This window comes from Hippocampus comes, unplaced genomic scaffold (genome assembly GCF_001891065.2).
Source record: "Hippocampus comes isolate QL1 unplaced genomic scaffold, H_comes_QL1_v1.1 scaffold45, whole genome shotgun sequence".
NCBI classification, from domain to species: domain Eukaryota; kingdom Metazoa; phylum Chordata; class Actinopteri; order Syngnathiformes; family Syngnathidae; genus Hippocampus; species Hippocampus comes.
The window spans coordinates 2152959-2179217 of NW_017805783.1; the positions used below are offsets into that span (position 1 = coordinate 2152959).

At 41.5% G+C, this 26259-nt stretch overlaps 1 protein-coding gene and 1 long non-coding RNA gene across 4 annotated transcripts in view; both read right to left on the reverse strand.

The window, feature by feature from the left end:
- sema4c (sema domain, immunoglobulin domain (Ig), transmembrane domain (TM) and short cytoplasmic domain, (semaphorin) 4C) overlaps positions 1 to 7207 on the reverse strand; it is a 103338-nt gene extending 96131 nt beyond the window's left edge. For all 3 annotated transcript variants that reach the window (XM_019885199.1, XM_019885197.1, XM_019885196.1), the window contains exon 1: positions 6686 to 7207. The gene's annotated coding sequence lies outside the window, so the exon portion shown is untranslated. The remainder of the gene's footprint in view (positions 1 to 6685) is intronic.
- Positions 7208 to 20445: 13238 nt separating this feature from the next.
- The window catches only part of LOC109524948 (uncharacterized), a 17567-nt gene continuing 11753 nt past the window's right edge, over positions 20446 to 26259 (reverse strand). Inside the window, exon 3 of the long non-coding RNA XR_002170052.1 lies at positions 20446 to 20531. This is a non-coding gene — a long non-coding RNA (uncharacterized LOC109524948). The remainder of the gene's footprint in view (positions 20532 to 26259) is intronic.

Consider the following 26259-nt stretch of genomic DNA (forward strand, 5'->3'; position numbering starts at 1 on the left):
CACTACAACGAAAACAAGCCTTCCGCAAAAGTCTAATCCAACCTTAGCCTGCCACAGCCACCGCTAATGCTTAGCTTGGAAACGGCAACAGCAACCACCACACTGGCTTACACATGCGCAGTAGTACAGGAAGTATTTGTTATTGTTAGTTTCAGACGCAGCACGAACGTTGCATTGCTAAAATGGCGACAAAACAGACCTTTGCAGACCAAGGAATTAAGAAAAGAAAATCATTCACGCTTGAAGACAGGATAAAAGTAATAAAAATGAGTAAGTAAAGTAAAAGACATTATCCAAGAAATTGATGTAAGTGAAAGTGAATGCTGATCGTAAATTTTGCAATTTCTTTCCCGTTTTTTTTCTTTCTACATTGGCGATATGAACTGTCAAATCAGTGTATGCTCTTACTTATGCACTATTGGAATAAAAAGAGTCCACATATAGTTTTGTGTGTGTGTGTGTGTGTGTGTGTGTGTGTGTGTGTGTTTGAGATAAAATTTGCTACAGTGAAAAGTCACCTGTTGTGAAAAATTTCTTGCTGCAAACATGATTTCGTTATAGAGGCGTTATATATATATATATATATATATATCAACTATTGGACCAGGCAGCGCCTTGCATGGCAGCAGCAGCCTCCCATTGGTGTATCAATGTGTCGGTAAATGGCTGAATGCGAGGTTTTGTAAAACATTTTGGGCACCATATGGTGTTGGCCAGGGGTCGGCAACCCAAAATGTTGAAAGAGCCATATTGGCCCAAAAAAAAACAAAAAACAAATATGTCTGGAGCCGCAAAAAAATTAAAAGCTTTCTAGTGAAGGCAACACGTGCTGTATGTATTAATATGAGTTATAATAACCTACTATCAAAATGACAAAGTTGGCTACAAATACACAATGAGCCTTCATGATTAAAAGTTTTTTTTTTACCTGCAGTACATCTGGAGAGCACGGGTGCACAACCTTTTTTACCGAAGGTCTACCAATCAATGTGTCGGTAAATGGCTGAATGCGAGGTTTTGTAAAACATTTTGGGCACCATATGGTGTTGGCCAGGGGTCGGCAACCCAAAATGTTGAAAGAGCCATATTGGCCCAAAAAAAAAACAAAAAACAAATATGTCTGGAGCCGCAAAAAAATTAAAAGCCTTCTAGTGAAGGCAACACGTGCTGTATGTATTAATATGAGTTATAATAACCTACTATCAAAATGACGAAGTTGGCTACAAATAGACAATGAGCCTTCATGATTAAAAGTTTTTTTTTTACCTGCAGTACATCTGGAGAGCACGGGTGCACAACCTTTTTTACCGAAGGTCTACTTTTCGAACAACCAAACTCCCGCGATCGACCCGTTACCCACTGCAAATGAGGGCTTGGATCACGTACTGTATGTTTTCCAATTTGTACGTTTGCATATTTTGTATCTACTAAAGTACGTTTTAATATAAAACTTCAGCAGATGCCACTTGATACTCTCGTAATTGTGCCCCCCAGTCGCCATGCCCCTACATCAGTACACAGTGAAGAGTGCAGTTCCCTGAATCAGGGGAAGTCCTGTAATATCAACATGGCTTTGCAAATGCTGACGAAATGACCTCGTGGCTCATGGTTTATAACTTCACACATCTTTACTGAACATTCAGATGAGACATGAATTTGGACATTTATAGGTGCACACATTCTTAAAGGTCACTGTCTCATTGTGCTCTTCCTCCGGTGAGCAAAAAGGTGAACATTTATGATGCTCTATATTCTCCTTTAAATGAGTCTCAGAAGACCTTAAAGTATGATAATGCAGATGTATTAATTTAAAGAGAGTGCAAAAGAGTGATGCAGTGTAGCTTGAGTGACAAAAATAGAGATTGGGGCTGGTTGGGAGCAGATGGCCAATAGTGATCAGCTGGTATGAAGTAAGTAAGCGGGTCAGGCCTCTCCTCCACTTCCATCGGACCATTCATACATTATGCAGAAGTGCAGCCACTGTGAGGTGCTCCAAAAAGCTTCTTTTGCCACCATCTAAAGGTCCATCTAACAATTCAAATGTGTCTAACAGTAGTTGGATTGTGACACTCCTCCCCATGGTCCAGTGTCAATTTTAAAATGACACCAATCATCCTGATAGCAGGGGAAATTACAGGTCATAATGAAAGGGCTTATTCCATAAAATGTTCAAATGGAAAAAAAGATTTGGTTCATCCAAGTGAACTTGCTCTTCTGATTTGCCTTTCAGACCATGAGTGTGCACCATATTGAATTTTCCACCGGTATGACTTTCCTGGAAAAGGGTCTCGCCCTCAAGGTTTATTCATTTATTGATTGCTGCTGCAGGGGCTGGGCTGCATCATTCATGCAGGGCGACAAATATTTATTACGGCCATATGCTCTATAATGTGAGTTTACAAAAGCCTTTTGGAAGATGGTACAGACGAGAATTCATTTAATTTATCTGAATTGATTTGCTTCTGCTGGGACATTTTAAGCACAAGCAGTGCAATTAGAGACACCATACGGATTATTACACAGCTTTCCTCAGGCACATTCACTTCAAAAACACGCTGACCACGCAGTTGTCTGATCAATTAAGTTTGAGCTCTTTAAGCACTAAGTGCTCACTCTCTGGCAATGCTAAAAGGACCCCGGTACACTACCTGGAGTCAGGTAAAACAAGCAGCAAGGAAGATCGAGGCATATGCTGACAGAGCGAGAGAGAAAAAGAGAACGGGATAGAGAGAGAGAGAGAGAGAGAGAGAGAGAGAGAGAGAGAGATCAAAGGGAAGGGTAAGTTGCAAGAGGAGCAAAAGCTTCTTGTCTCGGAACAACTGCAATCACAGCCCCTGCCAAAGCCCTCCGGATTCATCCAGCGGCCTGACAGAAATGTCTCAACAGGCGTTAAAGTGCTCAGAGCAGACTACCGTTTGTGAAGTGTACTATGAGTGAAGGTAAAAGTAAAACAGCTTTTTTCTTTTACCAAAGTATAATTTGGTCTACACGGTATATTCCATTTTGACTTTTAACACAGCTCGCTCAGATACGTGTTTAAAATAATGATACATATAATATCACAAGCAGCTCTCCTTATGATGATGTAATGCATTTCAACATCACCACAGTACCAGTTAAAACACAGCATTATTCAGGTGGGAGGCAACATGCTTGATAGTTTAAGTCTTCTCATTAGATGTTTACACAAGTACCTAATGAAGTGCTTGGTGAGTGTATGCCCCATCATTATTAATGAATCCATTGCACTAATAATGCCGGCACATTAGCATGATCACAAAGTGCTTGTATTCCTTCATTTCCAAACATCAGGCTGTCCAGCCTGGCCTTACCTCCTGTTGTTACCCTGCGGCATAGACACATGCACGCGCACAGCCGCACACGTACACACAGAGGTTCACATCCACACGACCCATCTGTTCAACTCTCCAGACCTTGCATCTGGCCTGACATGAACCATAACTTGGTACGCAAACACAAGCGCACACTGTGACGCGTCACAGCAAACTAAGTCGGGTCATACTGTTGAGTCGGCATCAGAGTTGCAGTGCGCATGGCAGCGAGCACAAAACACACAGCAGCTAAAACAAAATCTAATCTGCCTTTGAAAGGGATTTTTAAAGGAAAAGGAAGACAGACAGAGGATGAATCGAATCATCAAGGTTGCGAGCTTGCTGTTTTGACTGCAGGGAGCTGGTGCTGTTGCTCAGTAAAGGAAGCGCAAAATAAAGCCTTTCCAACCAACCAAAACAACATCATATCGTTAGTAAATTCAGACGCATCTTGCTCTCACAGAGACATACCAGGCATGAACAAGGACTAAATGGCCTCTGTGTGTGATCTTGTACGTGAATCGTCTCTTGGGTTACATAACCTGGAATCATCCCATTATCACGGGAGTTGACTGTGCATTCAGCTGCTCGCCATGTGGCCTTCAGTATCTGTTGCGTTGACGTGATGCATGTGACACACTGATGACAATTAAACATAGAGCAGGCAGGGGACATCTGGCACAGTGGCGACATAGCGGACATGATGCAATGTTGACCCTTTGGTGTCAAAACACACATTTCTGTCACATACAGTGGATGAAAATATAAAACCAACAGAGGTGAAGGCAGCTGGAGGATACGCATCCAGGAACAAATAAAGTGAATCAATGGGGCAATTTTGTTATGAGGGATGTCGAGTTGTTTTGTTTAGTTTAGTTTTAATATGAATTTCCATGGAGTGAAAGCACATTTTCATGAATGTTCTGAACCACTGTTATGTCACCAGTGTCCTATCAAGCAGAGTATCGATTCAGAGTAGAATGCAATGGAGGAGGTCTGCGATGTTGGTCAGATGCTCAACTTCCCATGGCTGACATGTTGCCCTTAAAGACTACAAACTAAATGGCAGTGCAGAACTTCGGCTGTTTACAGCCATATATGCACTCATTTTTAACCCCATTTTAATACACATTTTTTACAAATCATACAGCTGACCAAAACCTTAATGATCTATTTGTAGATTAAACTGCAATCCACTAGCCAGCCACACCCAAATCAGCTTGCACAGGCTCCACTTCGCTTGCCACCCTAGTGAGAATGAACGGTGGAGAAAATAGGTGATGGAAGAATAATCAAACTTCTGTAATATCACAAAATGTTCAGAACACAGGCATGGTCCAGAACCACAACAACATGCCCACTTATATTTGCGCATGTTGCATGTGGGGTTCGAATCGTGGGACTAGTGGCTATATATAGGAATATACAAATGAGATCAATGTGTGTGTGAGTGACAGACAGAGACAGAGACAGAGAGAGAGAGAGAGAGAGAGAGAGAGAGAGAGAGAGAGAGGAAGACGAAGGGAAGGGTACGTGAGGCAACATGGGAAGCAGGCTGGCTGTCAGGACGTGGAGTCCATTGTCTGTCCGACAATGAAGATATCAAGTCGGCAGGAGTCCTATCGTGCTCTCAATCGAGTCATTAACATCTCGGGCCAGGGGCTACCTGCGTGTGTGTGTGTGTGTGTGTGTGTGTGTGTGTGTGTGTGTGTGTGTGTGTGTGTGTCTTTGTTATAAGTGTCATGGATGAAAACTGATTTTTAATACATTCCTGCCAAACTGGGAATCGTGCAGATGAGAGCGGGGGGAACTGATTTACCTCTTGATCAAATTCTCAGTTCACCTTCCTCACTCAAATATAATCTACTCTGCAAATTCAAATACAGACAGGGATTATGTCTATTTTTTAAGTATTTGTGGACTTGAGTTTACAAATCACAAAACTCAAGTCAACAGAATTTGAGATGGCTTATCCTCTGCTCCACCCAGTCCAAATGCCAACATCAAGCTAACACCCGGAGTTGATGTTCCCTTGCCATTTGTTAACTTGAGAGAGCACCTGTCCTCATTATGGTGCCGGGTGATCTGATGCCTATCGCAGCTGACTTTGGGCAAAAAGCAGGCTACACCCAGGACTGGTCAACAGCCCAATCACAGGGCACATGCAGGATACATAAATAATGATTCACAATACAGTATCAAAACAACATGCATGTTTTTTGGTATGTAGAAGGAAGATGGAATACCCAGAGAAGAACCCAAACAAGCACAGCGAGAACATGCAAACGCCTCAAAGGACTGCCTGACCTGGGATTTATCGACTGTGAGGGAAATTTGATGACCAATCTTCCACTGTTCTGCCTTCTTTTCAATACTGTATCTCTACCATTGCTTCACTGACCCACAATAAAAACAAAATCACAACAAATGATGAGTATTAAATATGTCATGTGACTCGAGTCACACAGGAAATATAATGTGAAAAGCCATAAAATTAAGACTTCCTCCTCCATCGCATTAACACGAACTCCTCCCACCCAGCCCCACCACCCCCTCCCACGTTGTCTGTTAGTTAACAGGCACTGGCTCCATTCAGCTTGTAAAAGAACCCCCCCCCCTTCAAGCCACCACTTTTTTTTTTTCCTGAAAAACATTTTTGCTCCTTGCCCTCCATGAGTGGACGGCCTGCCTCCACCTCAGTAATTACAATAATCACTCAAGCAAAGCTAATACTTTCCTCATTATGGCAAAACACCGGAGGGGGACAACAGGTCGTTAAACTATTTTGGAGTGTAAAATTTAGGCTACTATTCTGAAATATATTGCAATTTGATATTGCATATATGATGTCTGGCAGAAAATAACACGAACGAGCTAGTTGAAAGGTGCAGGATGCAACCACGATTGCCGTTCCTACAACGTGCCTAAAATCATCAAGGCATCAGTTAAGAAAACTGTTGATATGCCAAAGCGTGAAAAAGTTCACAGACATTAAAACTTATAATTTCATTTTTAGAGTCTCTACATAAGAAAACCTAGTGAGTGGCCAGTTTAGGCACACAGAAAGCCCCAAAATTGTAAATTTAGAAGTGATGTAGACTCCCGAGTTGATTCTTCTCCAACTGCTGCTGACCGCAGTGCGCTTTGTTTACACTGCGCTATGACTGGAGAAAAAAGTTGCACCACAATGAAACCCCGAAAAAAGACCATTTACGAAAACAATGCAAAAACAACCAAATTAAACCGATGCCAAGATTTCCCATGAAGCACAATGAAAACAGTTGGGACTCGGACACTCGCACTACACAGTACCTTCCTCGTCACCATCACGGTTAAGATGCATAAAAACTTACCTTCTTCTATTACTAGGCGCTTGGTAGTGGCGATGGTGTGTTTCCTCAGCCGATAGAAGGCAACCGCTTTCTCCTCGTCTTCCCCGTAACAGCGGATTTGTTTCTCGCGTCTGTTTCTTTAGTTATAAATCATTCCACATCCTCGTCAACGTCACGCCGTCTTCTCTTTCATCTTTTTCTTTCCCCCGCTGCTATAAAATGTCCGGACGATGCCGAAAAATCTGAGCTTCTGATCCTGTCATTTAGTTTCAACGGAGAAACTGGGCTGTGCGCGCAACTCCCTCCCAAGGCTTTGTAACAGGAAACCAGAGGAAGGAGGAGGAGGAGAAAATAGGGAGAAAAAAAAAGGGAAAGAAAATCGAGTGCGATTTTATGATCCGGAGTCTTGAAGGAGTTTCAAAAAAACTGCCTCTTCGTCTCCCTTGAAGTTCCAGAGCCAAGGCACACGTTGCACAGTAGCCGTTATGCTGAATGCGTCGCTGTGCCAGACTGCTGAAAATTAGTGTGCAACTGGGAATGCGTGCGCGTGCCCGTCTACATGCTTGCGATCGCGTGGGAGTGTGTGTGTGTGTGTGTGTGTGTGTGTGTGGGGGGGGGGGGGGGGCGCAGCGTGCGCTCCTGCAGCACGCATCACAGCGGGACTTGAGTGTTTTTTTTTCAAACGCAGACAAATGGATCCACGCCCATTGGCCTCTCTGAACAAGGACCCCAAAACAGGCTCGAGGGGCCCCCAGCGGTCATTAGCTGCCCGGTGAAGACCACTTCCTTTGTGGGCGTGTGTAAAGTAAAGGCTTGTTCAGGAGGCGCTCCCCAACCTGGAGTCTGACCTTTTATTTTAACACGTCCCCTATCCTTTTAACCGAGTTCCAAATGAGCAATTGGCAGGGGTAGAAAGTTGGCACTCCAGTTGAAAATAAAGACTGGCAGGAAATGTACACTTTCTTTTCTTTCTTTCTTTAAAATACAAGCTATTGTATGATCAATTTTCAGAATTTTGAAAGCGAAATTTAGTTTGGCTGTAGCTGTTTACAATTTCCAATGTGCCAAATGTGCACAGGGTTGTTGATTTTATATGTTTTTTCTATTCAAAATAAAAGTTTCAGTCTTCTAGCTGCATGGATCTGTATCTCTATTTGTTTTAGCCACCTGGTGATAATCCTGATAACCTGATAACCTTGATACTGTTTCATCGCTATTTGGAGTCTTCAAGTAACATCCCATGTATGTTTTGGGTCTATGGAAGAAAACCACATTACTGTATCTGGAGTAAAACCACAAAGCAATGGAAGCACATGCAAACTCCACACAAACATCCATGCAAGACTCGAACCTACTTGGTATGATCGAGGCGTGCTCACCACACACGGACGGTGCTACCTTTCATGAAAATTTTGTGCTATTCTATGTGAAGTCACATACTGAGGGATCCACTTAACATCAGTCTGGAGGTTAGCCAAACAGAGATCACATATCCACTATTTGACAATGGGATGAACAAGAAAACTTCAAGAAAATCCACACAGATACACAAACACCACAAAAATAGATTCCAACCATGGACCCTTTTTTGTGACAGTGCTAAACTTTGTGAGAGGGGCAAAAACATTGGATCCATACTGTTCAAAGTTTTGACATGTTTCCATTGAGACAGAAGGGTAAGATATTTTACAGCATGGTAATTTTATGGCGGAACGAGACACACTACTCTATGTTCATTGGTTGTAAGAAAATTGTCAACTCCCTGCAACCAAGTGAATGTAACTGGAAAAACACAACAACATCATAAATAAAATACTATGGCTTGCGATTGAGAGAAGTTCAAAGATATGGTCTGTGTTTCCTGAATTGTGTTTACTTGCAATCCAGTGTCTCAACAGAATTTGGATGAAGCTCAGAAACGGAATTTTTGATGATTTTCATCTACAATGTCTGCAGTGTGCACAAAAGAAACTAAATCCATGATACCAGATGCACAATCTTGACCTATAAATTAAATTCAGCAACTGTAGAACACAATCCACACATTGGAGATTTGTTTTATTTAAATGTTTTGAATGACAATACAATACAATACAATCTGATTTATATAGTGCTTTCACAACAGCTACAGCTGTAACAAAGGGCTTAACAAAACAGTGACAAAAAAAGTACTAGTACAGTAATATAAAGTCTTCATACGCTTTGTTGTTTAAAGCAGTTTGGGATGAAAGCGGAGAGAATCAAAGTGTGCTTTCACAAGTGGATCAGAGACGTCATGCTCAAAATGTGCACACGTCGGCTACAAGCTAAGTTTCAAAGTCAACAAGAAGCTGTACCATCCATTGACGAAAAAAAGAGATTGGTTCACTTCTCCTGTCCCATGTAAATCCATTTCAATTCCAAGCGGCGACTCTCAGTTTCAAATACGCCCTATTACAATCTTTCAAAGTGTGTTTTTCCCATTGTATGCGGAATAAATTTTATAGAGGACATTTTACTCTAAAGACTAAATTTAGTTCCAGTCTAAACAGAGCAAAATTTAAACTCATAAGAGAGTAAGTGGTATGGTGTGTGACTGGTTAGCACGTCTGCTTCACAGTGCAGCAGTGCAGGGTTCAATAAAAAAGATTGTAATCATTTGGAGTACAATTAATTCACTAAAATTCACTCTGAATATTTTACTCTCGCCCTAGTGTAAATTTTATTCTGGGACCAAATATAGATTTTTGTAGAGTAAAATGTACACTACCATATTTACTGTGTGGAACAGGACCTCACGGGGGCTCTTAACCCCAGTCCAAATCAATAAACACACCGCCAGTGGTGTAGTGGGGATTTTTTAAGTGGGTGTACGCGATTGTGGGATGTTCTATATATACATACAGAACATCAATCATAGGCTACAACACCAGTTGAACGAACGTTAAATTGAATGTTTTACTACTCCAAAATAATCACAGGCCAACGTTATTAAGCATAACTCGCATTAGAACAATGATCAACAAACATTTCAATAAAAATTGAATGTGGCGTCGGGAGAAGTGGGTGGACGGTGTACCCCGCGTACCACACCCACTACACCCCTGCACACCGCCTTAAAGGCTGTTCACAATGGCTGCATACTGTACATATCTGTTATAATTGTGCTTTCTGTAAGAACACATTGGAGTTTCTATCACAGGCATCACATTAACGATAAATTGCCCTGTCCTGCTTGAACGTATATACTGACTGTCAGTAATGCTTTGAAGATTATCCAAAATTGTTACAAAAACGGCCTTTCAAGCGGACAAGGCGTCATGATAACAAGGATTTTTATTATTGTGCAATGCCCACAATTATACATTTGCATCAGGTGGTAGATGTTCTGGGACAGATTTGTTTGACAGGTAAACGTAGACTCGCTTGGACTCTAATGCGCGTTAAAACATGAAAAGGAAAATTGGTGCAGTGACAAGACATCCCATTAAAAAACACTGTGGACAAAATATCGGATGTTAGGTATCATGTTAACTTTGGTCCTCTTTGAAGATGAACACAAAGGAGTTAACCATAATACAAAATGCCATGTTTATTCCAGTGAATGACACAAAAATAAATAGACCTGATGAAAATTTATCCCTCTGCCAGATTGCCACCAAAACATTTCCCCACGTTCCATTACTGCAAAGCACAGATAAGTGTACAGAAGCAAAAATGCAATTCATATCAACATTTCTCCCATGAGCAAAGGCTGTTGGTTGTCTGACATTCACTGTATACATAAGTGAGTCCACACTACTGACACGAGCTACAACAAACACTGCCAACATCAGTGGAGATGATTTGCTCTGACTGGTTCAAAATGACCATTCTGATCCTTTGAAATAACAGAGGCGGTAGCTATGGGCATGTTTGATGCTCAGGCAATTCATATGTATATATGTTAGGGGCGGAAGAAAATCCGTTTTGAACCCAAAAATCATGTTTTGATTTTGAAGATGTGAGTGCATCGAATTGAACCAAACCCAATCGTTCCACTTTGAAACATATCGAAATGCATATTGAATGATCTTTTATGGGAGACAAATATCTTTGAAGATAATTTACATTTTCACATTTACACTACTGACGAGTTCATTGAAACACCCGATTCCCTTTCAACCAATTGATGAACAGCAGCTTGTCCAGCTCCACAGCTAAAAGCATCACAAAGTAAATAATTACATTCCCAAGGACTGGGAAAAAAATGGAACAGTTCTAATCTTATATTTTGAGATCGTATTCAATGGGAAACAATAAAATATATATCGCACCAAACTACAGTAATGGAATGAAATTTAAGTATTTCTATTGACTCAGTGTCTGACTGAGTTTGTGTTTTGTAAACCGATTGTTACCAAAAGGTAGACAGAACCTTTCTCCAGTCACCGTTTTTTTTTTATTATTTATTTATTTTTTTTATGTCAACGTTTCTGTCAAGTATCCCATAAAGGTTAGTTATCTCAATGCGAGTTTCACAGGTATAACCCAAATTTAATGTATTATGTTTAATGCTAACCTACACCACATCATTGACCCATTGATGGAAATAAACAGTTTTTCTTGAATCTCTTGAAAGGGATTTTAATTCACTAAGGAGCTCCTATTCTATTCTTGTAGTTCCGGTTGTTGATTACGTTTCCTATTTTGTATAGGCTTGTACTTTTTTTGGTTTGTTTTTTAGAAGTTCATCCTGTGGAATGTTTATTATCTATGTCCGAAGCTTCTGTGTGTAGTTGTTGATTTCCTGTACATCTCAACGAGTATCACAATCAAGGCCGGCTTGCTATGAGGCTTTAATAATTGTATTCACTCATACAAGAGCTTTTCATTCCTTTTTAATGCTATTTATGTTTGAACACCTGCGGTGAGGGTGATGGAAGGAGCCTCAAATTCATCTGCATTTCTCTTTATGAGTCATTGTGCTGCAATGTCAACACGCTGAAGGCAAAAAGCTTTTGCCATAGCCTTGTGCATAAAGCTTTGAGAGTATGCAAGGATGATTTGAAAACTAAAGACTGAGCAGAGAAAAGAATGCAGCTCATCAGCGGAGTGGAATTTGTCAAAGCATCTGATGATGATGAAAGAATAACATCGGTCAGGATACATAAGTAATGCGGTAGCATCTTTCTTTGTCTTTTGTACTAGGGCTAAACAAATCTATCGGCCAACGCGCCATAGAAAGTATCGTTTTTTTGAGTTTATAACATTAAGTCTTCACAGACAACTATCCTTGCTCAACTTCCAAATATTATCTTGAACACACAAAACGCACAATTGGGTGTGCAAGGCGGTCTCCAATTGCCCACATAACATGCATGGCTGACTACAACATTTGCAGGGGGAGAGTTTGCGGTTGACCTGCCAGTGTCATTCACGGACCCCAGTGAGTCGATTTCTGTTCCCGCAATGTCAAGCACAGTGTATTTGGGCGCGGTACGCCCAAGTACGGCATGATTTTGATGCGAATGAGGGATGCCACTAGGATTGGCAGAGAAAAGAATACTTCGATCTCAAAACGGCGCAAACACCCTGTTATGCCCAATTCCACCTGTGCAAAAGTCTAGCAAAATACCAAATGAAATAAATATGATACAATACAATACTTTCTTTTTAATATTGCACTTTCAAAACAGCTGCAGCTGAAACAAATAATGAACAAAATAACAAAATACAGTAGTATAAGGCAATGCATAACATAAGAGATGGACAGTCATGCAATCGTAAGCACTTTTCCTGCATACGTCTTGTTGGTTGAAGCAGTTGTAAATGAAAGAGGAGAAAATCAAAGTGTCCTTTCACCAGTGGAGCTAAGACGTCATGTTCAAAGCCTGCATGACATCGCCACATGTTTGCTACAAGCTAAGTTTGAAAGTAAACAAGAAGCTGTAGAATGCATTGACAAAAAAAGGGATTTGTTTACTCCTCCTGTCCCATGTAAATCCGCTTCAATCCCAAGCGCCGACTCTCAGTTCCAAATACGCAGCCACGCTCCACGCCAATCCTCCTTTTTCCTTGTCCAAAGCTCCAGCAGTCACCCAGCCACACCAACGCAGACTGTCCAGCAGTGCTGACATAATCTCTTAACAAAACGGGGCAGTGCAAAAGGCTAGTCTTTACAGGCGCAAAAACACAAGCGTCCCTGGGCTGTCGAGCAGCGACAGTCAAATAATGCCGAGATTCAAAATCAGTGCTGGTACACACTTGTTGCCGAGAAAGCGCAACCATCAAACAGAGATTCCGCTCCTTCGACAAAATTCATGGTCAAAACATTAAAAACAGTCGAGGACGGGTCCACATGGACAACAAACGCCATATGACAAAACAAAAGACAAAAACAACAACAGAAAAAAGCAGGGCTCTTGAAGACATCTTGCAGGCGGCCGCCAACTACCGCGCCATCTTTGTAGATTTTGTAAATTCCACCCATGCCCACAGGTAAACAGTGCTTTCCACCGGAGTTGCTCTCGGAACGATAATAAGGCCCGAAATGTGATAGATTAAGTTTCTCCATGCAGCAGGATGAAAGAGCTGGACTAAGCTTTGCATAATATGGACTCAGGCTACATAAGCGTGTCAAACATGTGACTGTGATCTGGGAGCAGCAACATCTCTACAATCGCAAGGAAGGAAGCTCTCATTTAAAGGAAGAGAAACAAAATGGGGAGCTCCACCCACCACTTACGTCGTGCTCAGGGTTGTGACTTCTGCCCAGAAGAAGGAGAGCAGCAACAGGTCATTTGTTTCTGCTACTCCTCACCACAATTAGCTGACTACGCATCTTCTGCACTTTACTGCCGTAATTACTGCCTAAACTTGCAGTCCCCCCCCCCCAAAACTTTAAAATGCAACCTCCTCTCACTATCACAGGGGTGATGTGATGTCTTGTCATAGATTTGTTACTTTAACAATATTACTCTAGTTTTCAAAGATGATTTTAAAGATTTTTTTTGTTTCCAGTCCTCCCTATAAACAAATTGAAAAATAGTTGAACAAACAATATTCAGGCTTCTGATTTCAAAAGTAGTTTTCCATCAATTTGTTGTGTATGTGTTGTAATATAAGGCGATCATACATTTACATTGGTTCAGAGTCAGAGCGGCCCTCCGAGGGAATCCATAACTACGATGTGACCCCTGATTTAGAGTGTTCAATCGACCCAACATGCACGTATTTAGAATGTGGGAAGAGACTGTCATATCTGGAGAAAACCCGCACAAACGCAAGGAGAACACGCAAACTCCACAAAAGAAGAACATAGCCAACATTCAAAAGCCTCAACATCAGAAGCAGAAGGCAGTCATGCCAACTCATTAGTCCACCTTGCTGCCCCACCTGTAAACTCATACCACCATAATCGGCATATGGTTAAAGTAATACTTGTATGATGTATTGAACCACATTGAATTGTCAAGATGTAAACAAAAAAGAAAGTACCTGTACCGATACAAAGCACAAAGGATCATTCCGGAGGCTACGTGTTCACACTACAAGGAAAGATACAACTGTAAAACATCTTTTGTGCTCCATCAGATGTAAACCGTGTGCACAGTGACTTTTAATCCCCACTGTTTGCTTTTGAGAAGGTCTTGTGAGGCTGGCTCAGGAGAGGCCGCTCTTCATATACTCCACATAGGAGGGATTAAATTGAGTGATTTGATTCAGGTCAATCTTTGCCGGCAACAGCCGAGGAGGAGATTTTCCTGATTATGTTGCTAACAAAAGCTGCTCAACACATGAAATGAACGTAGCTCTTTCCACATAGAAGATCAACAACTTGCGGACTCATAATGTAGATTACGTTATTATTCTTTTTTGCTCCACTTCCAGACATGTGCCCTACAAAAGACAGTGCCAAGGTTGATGAAGTGTCAAGCTGCACCGAGAAGAGTGTGTCGCATAGTCAGAAAGCAGATTTCCTCCCAGCAAAGTGGGGTAACATCTCATTATGAGGTAGAGCGGAGGTCATCTCCTGTGTGGATCAGCTTTTTATAATTTTCTCTTTTTTATTTGTTAATTTTTTTGTCCTCTAACACAGGAAGGGTTTACTTTGGACATAACTTATTCTGGGAGATATTGTGGGAAACAGTCAATTCGGACTCAGCGTTTATAGCTCAGAGACATCTTTTGGTTAACGGGCAAATTTTTATCTTTGAGGTATCGAAAGCCCTTTTACGAGGTTGGCTCACCTTCTCAGCCAAGCGGAGCAAGCGAAGGTCAGAATGACTTTTGTATTTCAGTGAAAATCATACTCACAAATCTTCCCTTTTACAATCGGTATTAAAAAGTTGACCTAATAACTGCGCAGTACTGTGGAAGCTCCACTTCTGACAACAATCCTTTCTTTGACACTGGTCAACTTCCAAGTAGTTTGAATCATCAAACAACATTTCCCAATGATTCCTGTTAATGAAAGCACGTTGCTCCATCACCCAACTCTTGCTGTCCTAAAACTTAAAATTTTAACTGTACTGTTTTAAGTAACATTCCAAGCATTCTTTTAAAAGGGATACAAATACCCCTGAAACACATACAATGCATAACTTTAACTGTAAAAGAAATTAAACCCAAATTACCGTGAACTAAAACTGTCATATTCAATCTCTAAGTCTTTTTGTAACATATTTATTTCATCACCCCTACCCTCCTCCCCGCACCATGTAAAAATTGCTTTCCCTCACAAATCATCTCATTACACTTTCATGGGTAAACATTTCTGGTCTTCTTTCAGAATGAATGACCCACATGTTTCATTGCCTGTGCAACTGACTGGCGCTTCATATCTATTGAAATGAGTGTATTAAAGCATGTCGCGTATGATGGGTGGCTCCTGCCTTTTCCCAGCGGAAGAAGGAAATTACAGTTCAAAGACCATAATTGAATTCAACTTGTGTATTCATTCAAGCCAGATCGAAAGTGACAAGCAAGGTTTTAATCAGTGCCTTTTTGAGATGGTAAAAAAATGAGTTACTTCTAAGTGCCACTTCACAAAGATGCTTCATATATTTGATGAAATAGCGGTGTTTGATTAGAAACTAAAGAGGAGCCTGCTTTTAAGTCCAGGTAGCTCATTTCTAAACTAGGAAGTATCTTCATTTTGTCCAACGTGTGTGTGTGTGTGTGTGTGTGTGTGTGTGTGTGTGTGTGTGTATATGTGTGGTTTTCTTGCGCCTCATTTCACCTTGTCACCAAGCCATAAATCAGTATTGAATATGTGCTTCATTTAGATGTCTTCACAGATTCTCTTACTGCCCCTAATTTTTTTTTCTGGATGGCATAACAGCATGTTGAATTACTGTCTTACGTAAGGAGAAAGGGTTTTTGGATGTTTTTACTGTATAGTAAATTGCACCGTAAACTGTAAATGCAGGATTTCAACAGTCTTATCTTAAATGGGCACGGTTTGCCCTCTGCCCTCTTGGAAATCTTTGTATCTCTCCTCTCCTCCGGTCTCTCAGCTGGAGAATTCAAAGAAACATCAGCCCGCTTCTTCCTCTGATTCATCAATCTCCTTGCAGCAAAGAGACTGATGAGCTATCTTCTCTTGCAGCTTGGCACACACAAAAAACTGTGCAGATTTTAAGGCTACTATGCTTAGTAGAGTGGATTACAGCTGGATTTTGTTTCTAATTAAATATAAATGTGCATAAAGTGTGCGTGTACCCTAAATTTCCTAGCCAAACCATCATCAAAGATTCTTCAGCTGCTTGTACTACTTTTATTAGGGTAGCATGGCTTCTTTTAGTTATTACAATATAAACCCTTTGAAACCAGAAATGAATTCCTACAAAAATGTCTACGGTTTTCACTATTGGAACCTTGCCCGACAGTTTCAGATATATCCTGTGTCACATTTAGCTATACAAGGTAACCTGTACTTCAACATTTTCGAAATGAATTTTGTCAAATTAGTTTTTCAATGGATCAGACCGACATCATCATCATCCCAGGCTCGAATGATCACATCCACCCAACTGTGATAACAGATAACAGTTTTTGATCGCCATGCACGCTGGCTTGGCCGAGGCATACACATGCAAGCAACAGGGTTCCCGTCGGGATTATAACGCTGGCACACTGCTCAAAACCAGCTTGTTTTTTATCTTATTCCCCACCCCGACCACAAAACAGTGTCAACTAATGCAATCATTCTTCAATCAGTGTTCCATGGTGGAAATCTAATCACACTGGTTGGAGGTTTCAGAGAGCCATCTGCTTTAATCCGTTCCCTGAGAAATATCCCCGTCACAGCGCTCCCTTTGCCACTGAAATAATTACCCATTTTGGCTGCTAATTTTACAGGTTCATCTTGTTAGGGGCGCGGCAAATGCGTGAGGTTGACAGTACTTCCTGAGGCGTTTTCCATTGCGGTGACCCTATCCGGCCCCTCAGACGCTGGACAATGCTGGACAAACACTAAGCTTCTGTCTGTCTGCCAAAGCTCCTGGCCTTACCCCATATCTTGCATTCTCTGGAGCTTGGGCGTATGAATGCCTTGCCATGGCATCTTTGAAATCCTAAAGGGCAGCTGACTCAGCCATGAAAAAAACTGACGCAATACTTAAACCAGTAATCAAAACCTTTAAGCACGACAACCTTTATTTTTATGCTGTCCCCAGTAAAATGGCAACGCTGAGGGTCTCTGATAGGAAAACAAATAATAAATGACTGACAGTGGCCTTTTCTAATGTATCAATTTTTCCTCCAAGCTCTTTGTCTTTCGGGCTGAGTGCTACGTGGGCCGAGTGGCATTCAGCTCTGATGTGGGAAATGCCTTCCGCAATGTTTGAACTTGCAAAGACACATTTATTCAGTGACCTTTAGTCAAAACACCTTGACTGAGAGGTTTCCTGTGTCTGAAATGACATTCTGACATCCCCCCATGTTACAAAATGGAAAGGCTCCTGGAAAAATATGAAATACTATTACCAACGTAAAATATTTAAATGTTTACAGGAAGACGCTGCATTTGTTTGGCTGTTTGTGGAGGTTTTAGGACGCATTGCACAGTCCTGCCTCGACTCCATTTTTTGTATTCAGTGTGTGGCTTGACATGTCCATGAAATTGATGATTTAAAAACAGATGATGTATGTCACGAATATGCACATAGTGTGTGAAATCCCCACAAATAAAAGATAGACACAAATAAATATTTATTTACAGTGGGTCCTCGGTTTTCGTCGTTCCATTCGTACTCCAGCAACATAAACAGAATTTGTGCCAACTTCACTAAAACTTACGTTACTGCAGCGTCGTGACCGTGAGTTATAAATTATGGATGAAAACTACTTCTGGGGCCCTATTCTGGTGCTCAGCGCAAATCTAGCACAACCTACAGGCCAATTTTGTGCGTGGGTGGAGTTTTCTTTCTTTTCGTATTTTTCATAGACGGTTGCAGAAAGAATGGGTTGTTTGCGCCGTTGTGCGAGTGAACACAGCCAAATCACTTCCTGACCAATGAAAGCAGCTCCACTCATTCCCTTTAAATTCAGCACAGTAGAGGGGTGCAAAGTCTTTGACTTGCTGAAGTCCAAGCAGAAGATTGCGTAAATTACTTTTACAATGAACCACTGTACGAACAGACCTCCACTTGCAGATGATGTAAAATTGGCCTGGACGATCACAGATCAGCTCTGTGAATTGTGCACTTGGGGAATGCCTTTGTTTGTGTCCGCATGTGAGAATTTCCCCCGGCCCCTTAGTAATAGGGGTGGTTCAAAAAAGTTGACAATTAAATTAATAATGATCATCATCATCATCATCATCATCATCATGTGTTCAATTAATTGATTTCTTGAAGGAATCAGAGGCTTCGATGCACTCTGTTCTCATATTTATGAATGGCATACGATGACATCCACCACACACGTCAGCAGAGCTCCGAATCTGGCTGCCAAAATTGCATTACATCACCTGCGTTACAATTCACACATGCTTTTTGCTGGTTTCCAATCAAATTTCTGTCACAAACTTTTCAGGTGCGCCGAGGCATGTCAAAGAAAATGCCTTTGGTTTGGCGCAACACCCAGCATGGCGTTAAATTCATAAACACGGTAAATGAGACTTACCCTGGCACGTTAATGAAAACGTGCCAGTTTTTACAACGAGCTTCTAGACTTCTATAAAACAGTCACATGAAAAACAGTAAGTAGCTACAGCGGTCACTGAACATTCCTTGGTCACGGTAAGACGAAACATTTTTTATTTGATGGGCGGAGCGCATGAACACGGATCACCGCAGCAAAGTGGAGCCGATGGACAAATCCATGTACTGCAACAGGTGAAGCGAGCAGTAACGCGTGTATTCATTTTTACAGTTTCTCAACATGTATCCTCAAATGTTGCAACGACTCATCAAGGATGATTGTGCCAGTATGGTTACGTGTGTGTGTGTGTGTGTGTGTGTGTGTGTGTGTGTGTGTGTGTGTGTGTGTGTGTGTGTGTGTGTTGGGGGGGGGATAGATAATGGAAATGAAGCAATTTAATATCCCTTTACCAATTGTGACAAAAGAAACTCACTTTGAGTGTGGAAAAACCCCTGAAGTGATATTCGTAGACTGTATCTGTGATCCCTCTATCATGTATGCTTCTGTTCCCGTTAACGGACTGACTGTGGCTGCAGGCCAGAAACTCAAGAGCTGTTCATTGTTGCGGAGCAGCAGTTTAAATACCAGCATGTTCTTAATACCACTGAATCACATCACATCAATGTCTGTCTCTTCACATGCGAATATAGTCACACACATTAACCTCAATGCTCTACCTTGGACTTCCAAGAATTTACAATGTTATTATCCAAAACTCTTCTCTCAGGGTGTGCATGCGTGTGCATGTGTATATGTGTGTGTATCAGTCAGCAGTGGCAGACCAAAGCTTTATCTTGAAAGAGGTGCATTGTGCTATATAACCACTTAACCTTCACTCCCCCCCCATGCTACCCTCCCATGGGAATCCCAATAAAGTGTGGATTATTTTATAACACATCGCGTGGCTGTTGACTTTTATAAGGCCCCTTCAAGCGCCCGAGTGACTTTTGGAGGGGATTTGGAGAGGGGCTGATTTAACGGAAAGAAAGGCCAGGTCTGAACCACTCTGTGTCTCCAAATGGGCAGCATATCCAAAACCATCAACGGAGGCCTTGTCTGCCGGGAGCAAAAATAAACACCCTTCACTGATCCCTTTCATTTTCCTATGCTGCCATATGGTTTTACACAAGACTTTACTGCAGCTACAGCACCACGTCAGAGATGATGGTTTTCACGTTCATGTGTCCCCTATACTATCCATACCGTTGGCATCCACTTTGCTGCCTTTCCCATTCACATGTCAGAAGTAGTGAAGATTTGTAATCAGATAAAACACATGTTGACTTCCAATTTCTTCTAAATTACTTATAATAATAATAATAATAATAATAATAAAACAGAGCAATTCGTTTGGAAATAATAATTCAAACTCAACTAATGCAGTTTTATTTACATTCTGTTGCAGCTTCTAACTTCTGTTCACGTGTGCAGCAAAAATTGGAAGAGTCACTCATCTAAGGGACCTCACCCTTCATCATCACTGCTGGAGTGTCATACTATAAGTATACTGTATAAGAAAGATGTTTATTAAGATGAGTGAGTTTGAGTTTTGAACACCTTATTCTAAATATATGAATACGCACATATAATACACACATTTCTATAAATACACACACACACACACACACACACACACACACACACACACACACACACACATTAAGGGAACACTCTAAATCAGGGGCGGGCAATTATTTTCCCAGGGGGGCCAAATGAGAAGCAGAAAATATTGTGGAGGGCCGGGCCAAAAGTTAGAAATCTAAACCAGTGTTTACAGAAGCTGATAAGAGTATGTATTACTGCTAGATAATGAAACTGCAGTTATTTTACAGAAAAACGACTTCTTCAGTGAAATTATGCAAAACAATTCTAATTTTGCAACATTTGTAACTCTTTTTCAGTAAGATTAACACTACAACGCTTTCTGATTTTAACTTTCCCATGAAGATAGCACCATGTCTTTGTATGTCAGTAATAATGTAACATAACTCACATTTTTTGTCCCCAACTGCCAACTAATGTAGAAAAAATACAAGCAAGCATGTTTCAGTGTTTTCGACATGTTTCAGTGTTTTCCACCTGGTGTTGAAATGCCTGTCATTACAAGTCCAAATGAAATGAATGCAATCATTTACATCAAACCTTAATTGTGTACTGTACCAACCTTCGGCGGGCCGGATTAAAAAGACCAACGGACCGGATCCAGCCCACGGGCCGTAGTTTGCCCACCTCTGCTCTAAATTGTCCCTCGGTGTGAGTGTGAGCGCAGATGGTTGTTTGACTCTGTGTACCCTGCGATTGGCTGGCAACCGGTTCAGGGTGTCCCCCGCCTACTGCCCGAAGACAGCTGGGATAGGCTTCAGCACGCCTCGTAACCCTTGTGAGGATAAAGCGGTTCAGAATATGGATGGGTGGATACATATATCTATATATTTATGAAGTGGGGTATGCAAGTTGCCTTGCATACAGTCCACCCAGTTTACCTTGTGTTGTACGTCCCATTCCTCTACACACAATGTACTTTTTAACGTTTCATCGCAGCATTCAATAGAGGAAGTGGTTTTTGCAAAGTCCAAAGCTAGAAGTAATGTGTGGCAAGTTAAACTGTTATCTGGTTTAGAGTTTCGTCATAAGATTGTCAGCTATATATGCCATAAAACTGGACATCATTTTATTTTCAATGTTCCGTCTTTCTCCATAATGGTATCAAAGTTACATTTCCTTCAGGCAAAGGCACAGTCAGCCTCTATGTGTGATTCATCAGATGACAATGAGTAATTCAATGGAACTTAATAAGGGTAGCTGGGCGTTTTGGAGGTGGGTTGTAGTTCTCGGATAATTCCGGTTTAATCTGACTTCTTATTTATAACTGGTGATAACAAAAAGTGATACATTCTGTCTCTGTGATGGCGCATTGTGATTTGCGTTCCTCAAACTGACACAGTAATTCTCTCCATTATTGGTTGTCTCCGAAAAAAAGACTAGAATGGGGGTTGGTTGGGGTGGAGGTGGGGCTGCTGCATCAGCATGTGTGCAGTAATGTGATAGCAAGGCCTGGCCACACAAAGAAAACAGAACTAGCTCTCTAACAACTCTCCCAGTAAGACCCTGGGAGGAAAGGGGAGGCAGGTGGGGGCTGGGCAGCGCCATCGGTAATCCTGCTGCCCTCAACTGAAATTGAAATGATTATTCTAACCATCAAAAGCTAAGGAATATACCTTGGAAGTCATCTCTGTGAAGACATACTCAATGAATGACACACAGCACAGTGCTTCACCCGTTATTTACAGGGGACAGGGACAAAGTCCAGTGAGACAACTCATTTGTGATTGACCTCCCACCCCTAAAAATATAATATATGTATGCATGTATGTATCATGCATGGCACTACACCGGTGCCCCCGTCGCCACCTCAGAAATCCATCAAAATCTGGTAAGCCTCCTTGCAGTCCCCCAGTTTTAAAAACGTTTTTTTAAAGATTCAAAAGTAAGCAGCCATTCTGTTGCAATTCAATTCCTGTTTCCGTGTTTGTGTACCCCACGTGTGTTTGTAAAGACAGGTACTTGCACATTAGGGGCACATTCGGAAATTATCTCTGAACGCAGAGTGTGTACTGTTTCACTGCGACCAATTAGAAATCTTAAACGGTAGCTCGGTTAAGAGAGAAGACTGTGGGAAAGCACTTGTGATAATAACTGCAAAAAAAAAAAAAAAAAAAAAAAGATGGAAAATTTAAGATTTAAAAAATATCCCAAATAGTTTGCAACAAAAAAAAAATCACTCTCCACCAAAATGTTTGGGTATTTGCAATTCACAATCCACCATCTTTTCAATGATTGTAAAAATCTGTCACAAAGGGCTTGGACAGAGTTACCTGTTGGACTACAGTACAACATTATGGCCATCAAAGAGAGAACACACACACACACACACACACACACACACACACACACACACACACACACACACACACACACACACACACACACAAACACACACACATGGTCCTGTTAATTAATATTAATCACTCAATTTAGTCTGCTATGCTTCCTTCAGAACAATGGAAGGATTCAAACTCTCACCATTGTAATTAAAATGCGCATACAACGTGTATTACTGTGTGAAGGTCCTGTTCTTACACCAAATACAGTACAATACAATGCAAAACAATACTGTACATCTTTATTTATATTGCGCTTTCGCATCAGCTGCAGCTGTTCCAAAGCGCCAAAGCTCTTTACAGAACAGTCAACATAAAATAACATAACAGAACACATAACAAAAAAACATGGAGAGTCATAAAATCGTAACAAGGAATGAGTTACTGTCTAAAAAACAAGAAAAGTTCTCAATAAGGCACTAGAATAATGTTCCCATTTGAACTGTGTCAATGTTCCAATCCCCCCAAAAATAATGAGCTTTTTGAATGTCTAGTTTAATGTAATTTATCGTTTCCATGGTTTCCACCTGTGCACAGTAGATTGAAGTAGACTTTGTCCTAGTTGACTTATCCTACTTTCGTAAATTTGCATGCAATCTGTTTAATGCTGTCCAATTATGCTTATTGATGTTTAAAAAGCGCACATCAATTCCATGAAATCACATTTTCGTGGTTATGGAGTTCAGTGTTGTTGAAATGTGGATGTGAGGGTTGTGAGGGTGATTGGGGGGTGGACAGATGTGTTTAAGCTGGCAGAGAAAGTACAATGCAGAAGGGGGAGGGAAGACCCTGCTGCTTTCACTCAAACACTTCCTGATCTCAAATCCCCTCAGTCAATCCCTCGGGTGATATCCCCTGGCTGGCTTCACTTTCACCATGATGAAGCTTTGTAGTCCAGTCAGGAGAAAGCAGGATAACAAGGCACATATGAGTTGAATTGACTCTGTGACATAATGACTCCATGTAACTTTCTCGCCGCTCTAATACAGACATGTTCTTCTCTGCGTAAACACGAGAAATGTTGTTCATGCCATACACTTTTCTTTTTATGTGTTTAAATTCTATTCCTAATGCAATAATAAACACACCGTGTAGCGTACATCCACTTGCACCAAGCCATTAGGGGTAGGAAAGGAGGCAAACCACCTTTTGTAACCTGAAACTCTTCTCCATCAGCAGCCCCTGTGCTTCCTTCCACCAGGCCAGGAGCAGAGCGGCAGCGGGATAACATGAGCCTCTGTTGTCTCAGCCGCAGCTCTTTGGATACATTTTGAACTCCTTGTCCCTGAGGACACAGCCATATAGAGCCCCCGTTGTACTGAGGAGCATGTGAATGCACTGCTGACTTGAGCGTGGTGAACAGTGTGACTCGGTACTGTAAGGCAGTTGTTGAGTCCGAACGTCACACTGTATGTGTCTACAGTAATGCACTTGCATGGAGAATGAAGATGCATCGATGAACCAAGTTGTGCCATGAAAAGACTGTGCATTTTGACCCTATTGTGAGGTTGGCAAAAACACAATCATGCAAACAAGTGAAATGTTACTGAATTGACTGAATTATTGTGAAACATCTAAAGGCAGGCCACTGTTATTCAGCGATAGTTTTACAGATAACTATTCCTCAAAGGTCACATAAAATGAGGAGCTCAGACCATCATAAGTGAGACGGCAGAAATTTTTCAGAGATAAACTGCAGAAGTGTGAAATGAATTTCTAAAACTATTTTAGGGGCTAAGGAGTGGTGATGCCTCTCCAGAAGAGGAAGCAATGATAATAACTAGGAATTAGAATCAGACTGGGGCCGCACGGTGAACTACTGGTTTGCACGTGCGCCTCACAGTTCAGAGGCGCAGGGTTTGATTCCGGCCTTTCTGTGTGGAGTTTGGATGTTTTCCCAGTGCCTTTGTGGGGTTTCTCGGGGTATTCCGGTTACTTCTCACGTTACAAAAACATGCATGGCAGGCCAATGGAACACTCTAAACCCAGATGTGTCAAACATACGGCCCGCGGGCCGGAAGCAGCCCCCAAGGAGGTTCGATCAGGCCCAGAGGATCATTTAAAAGTGAAAAAATGCATAAAAGAAACGTAATGAATGTTTTTTATAAGGTGCAGTTCATGGAGTGTCCGCTAGGGGACACAGTGTTTTGATCAGAGTAGAAAACAGCATTGTTTTGATCAGAGAAGAAAACAACAGCAGTCTCAGTCTGTCACTGAGACAGACCCAACACAGCAGACGCTATCAAGGACATGTGAATACTTTACTCTTTACACATTTAATAGCACTCTCCTTAGTTTGTAAGGTGTAGGCAGGCTTTAAATTCAGATTTTCTATGCACATGTGTAAATAAATGGTTTAAAAATTCCTTTCTTTATAAATTTTGTTTAATCTTAAAATGCATGAATGTATTATATTTTTCAATACCAATTACTGTACTTGTTAAGGTTTTGTGCCTTTGTACAATCAGTGGGATCAGTTGCAATGGACATGTGTGAATGATAAAAGTCAATTGCACATTTGTCTAAGGAAATCTACGATGCTTCATGAAATGTTTTGTTAAAGATATGTTCATTAAATTTCAACATTTTACTCATGTTCTTGTGCTTCTTTAGACCAAAACAAAGGAAAGACATATTATTTTGGTTATTAATAGCAGAGTATGGTAGAAATTTTAATGGTCCGGCCCACTTGACATCTACCGAGGCCGTATGCGGCCCACAATGTGAAATGAGTTTGACACCCCTGCTCTAAATTGTCCCTAGGTGTGATTGTGAGCGCGAATGGTTGTTATTCTGTGTGTGCCGTGGGATTGGCTGGCACTCAGTTCAGGGTGTGCCCCGCCTACTGCCCGCAGACAGCTCAGATCGGCTCCAAGACACCCGCGACCCTCGTGAGGGTAAGCGGATAAGAAAATGGATGGATGGATAGAATCAGACGAGTTAGCATACAAGTAATACACTGGGGAAGCTTGCCAACAAGCAGCATTTTTATTCTGTGCGTAAAACATGCATTTTTCTGTTTCCCAACCCTCCGAGTTGAATATCAACAACAATGCTGAAAGAAAGACATGCAAGGCTAATTAAAGGGGTCAAACCTAAAATGTTCTTTATTATAATAAGTTCTATGCAGCCCTACTATTCTAAACGGCATTCTGAGTAATATTGCATTCATGGAATTTGAGTTAAGCAGTAAAAGCCACCTGTTTTTGTCCGTCTCAGGAGGCGGCCTTTTTGCTACTCAGCGTCAGAAAACAGATGAGCCATGATTGGTCGTTACCCGAGCCCTGGGAAAATTGTAATGTCATTCAGTTGACAGAAGGTGGCAAAACGGCCAGCCCCTGAGATAGCAAAAAATGGGTGGCGTACGGTATTTTTTATTTGGGTTGTTGTTTTCCCCTCCGTGAGCCGTCACCTTACCGTGGTGGAGGGGTTTGTGTGTCCCAATGATCCTAGGAGCTAAGTTGTCCGGGGCTTTATGCCCCTGGTAGGGTCACCCATGGCAAACAGGTTCTAGGTGAGGGACCAGACAAAGCACGGCTCAAAGAC